The sequence below is a fragment of the Carlito syrichta genome, unplaced genomic scaffold, assembly GCF_000164805.1.
Source record: "Carlito syrichta isolate Samal-C Ts95f unplaced genomic scaffold, Tarsius_syrichta-2.0.1 Scaffold288413, whole genome shotgun sequence".
Lineage (NCBI taxonomy): Eukaryota > Metazoa > Chordata > Mammalia > Primates > Tarsiidae > Carlito > Carlito syrichta.
In genome coordinates, this window is record NW_007232509.1 from 1 (window position 1) to 2703 (window position 2703).

Here is a 2703-nt window from a genome sequence, read left to right on the forward strand (position 1 = left end):
TTGTAGAGATGAGGTGTTGCTGCCCAGGCGGGTCTCGAACCCGCGGGCTCAGGCAATCCACTCACCTCAGCCTCCCAAAGGCATGGCATTACAGGCTGAGCCACCAAGCCCGGCTTTTGGTTCTTTTAATTATTATTTTTTTGAGTCTGTCACTCTGTTGCCCAGGATGGAGTGCAGTGGCATACTCACGGCCACCCCAGCGTTGACCTGCTGGGCTCTGTTGATCCTTCCGCCTCAGCCTTCCAAGTAGCCAGAACTACAGGCGCGCGCTACCATGTCTGGCTAATTTTTGACTTATTGTAGAGATGAGGTCTTGCCAAGTTGTTCGGGCTGGTCTCAGACCTGTAGGCTCAGGCAGTCCACTTGCCTCGGCCTCCCAAAGTGCTGAGATTAGAGGCTGATCCACTGAGCCCGGACGAATTTTTTTTAGTATCTGCAAGTAGTATACTTTTCAAGACCGTGGGCTGTATTTTAAACTCTTTGAAAGTGAGAGCCAGTTCTCATGCATATTTCCATGTTTTCAATCCCTAGGTGGTTCCCATGGAGGTATGTATTAGTGCCTGCAATTGGAATCAATCCTTTGGGCTTCTTCTGTAGGGTTCTGGTCTGACCTGGCCGGACCATCAGCCTGCTGGCGGTGGCTGTGACCTAGCCCCTTTTCCTTTCCCGTTCCTTTTCTGTCAAGTGAGAACATTGGCCTGAACGATCTCTAATGCCTGGAAGAAGAGCTGTTCTTCTGCTCAGCCCTCACTCTGTGTCAGGAAGACCTGGCAGCCATGATGTTCTTTCTCCTGTTTGTTTATTATTGAATCTTCCTGAAGCCATTTTACCCCCAGCTTTCATCTTCTCTGCCAGCCCCCATGCAGAGTCAAGCTTTGTCCAGCTCATGTCAGGGAAAGAGAACCAGAAGCTGCAACCCAGGGTTTCACCCTTGAACCCAGGACCATGGCTTTCTGCTATGGCCTGCTCTCCTCTTGCAGCTGGGACCCAGATTCCTTTCCAGCTAGTCAGAAGACCAGGGAGGTGGGAAAGCCTCAAGAAGGCATCAGAGTCATTGGGAGGGGGTTTCTGGGTGGCAGTGCTCCTGGGGAAGCCTTGTACCCCAACAAAAGGGCCTAAAGCTCCTGGGAGAGCTGGTGGTTGGCAGGGCTCAGGTTTCTGCCCACCTTGTGCAGGTCTGGGTAGGGAAGTCACACCTGCTGTACAGGTGAGACTAAGGCTGGGCCCTGGAGCAGTAAGGTAGGAGTAATGGGGAAGCCAACTTGCCCCAGGTGCCCAGGAGTAGGATTGTGGTGTTTGTGTCTACTCTGGTGGTTGCTGAAGGCTGGGGAAGATCCACTGGAGCAGTGGCTTCTTGAGTTTCTAGCAGAGATCAGGTGCTCTGGTTTAGGAAGGTGATTGGTAGGCCCAGGTGCCTCAGTGCCAAGTAAACTACATTTTTTTTTTGAGTTGGAGTCTCACTCCATCGCCCAGGCTGGAGTGCAGTGGCACGCTCATGGCCATCCCAGCGTCGACCTGCTGGGCTCCAACGATCCTTCCGCCTCAGCCTTCCAAGTTGCTGGAACTACACAGGCACGTGCTACCACGCCTGGCTTATTTTTGATTTATTGTAGAGACGAGGTCTCACCAAGTTGTCCAGGCTGGTCTCAAACCCGCAGGCTCAGGCAATCCACTCGCCTCGTTCTCCCAAAGTGCTGAGATTACAGACTGAGCCACCGAGCCCGGCCGTAAACTGCTTCTTAAGTCTGACTTCAGTTGCCTCCAAAGATGCTAGAGATGGGGAGTAGCCAGGATTCCAAAAAGGAGAGCTCTCGAACCTGGCAGAGAGATGGTATTCTTGGTCCCTCAGGTCCATTTACTCCTCATTGTATTTTGGGCTGACTCCAAATTAGTAGTAACAACCCTCTGAGAGAAGCAGGGACAGGCTGATGAGAAGGGGAGCATCCCCAAATTCAAGCTAGAACTGGGATACAGGATGTTCATGTTCTGGTTTCAGTTCAGCTACTGACTGGGGGCTGTTAGATACCTTTTCTCTTTCTGGGACACAAAGAAAGCTGTTGCTGGGTATCATCTCTGTGGCTGCTGGCTCCTCTAAACTTGATGGCCCTCAGCTCAGGGCCAGGGAGTCAGGGGAGAAGCAGAACTTTTTCAGGAATTGCTATTGGAAGCTGCCTCTGTTACCAACATACGCGTGCGCACGCATACACACACACACACACACACACACACACACACACACACACACACACACACACGTATGCACGCAGCTTTCTGAACAGAGTTTCTATTATAGGTTATCGCCACAAAACTTCCCTTATGGGCCTGGTAGCACGAAGTTCAGGGCCATTAATTTTTCTCCTATTCAGAAAGTGCATGGTGTCCGGAATCTCTGGTTCCCCGGGGAGCGAGGCACAGAGAGCCTTCTTGGCTCCCAAGCGTGAATGCTGCTCTTCAACCCTCGGGCAGGGACTGAGGGGAGGTGGGAAAGAATTCCCAGGAGACAGGGTACTTTAGACCTGGTATGGTCCCTGGGAGTGCGCACTCTGGAGCCCAGTCCAGAGACCTCTCTTGGGGTACCAGTTTCTGCAGAAGAAAGAGGAGATCCTAGCTGGGCTCGGTGGCTCAGTCTGTAATCCCGCGCCTTGGGAGGCTGAGGTGAGTGGATTGCCTGAGCCTGCGGGTTCGAGACCTGCCTGGGCAACT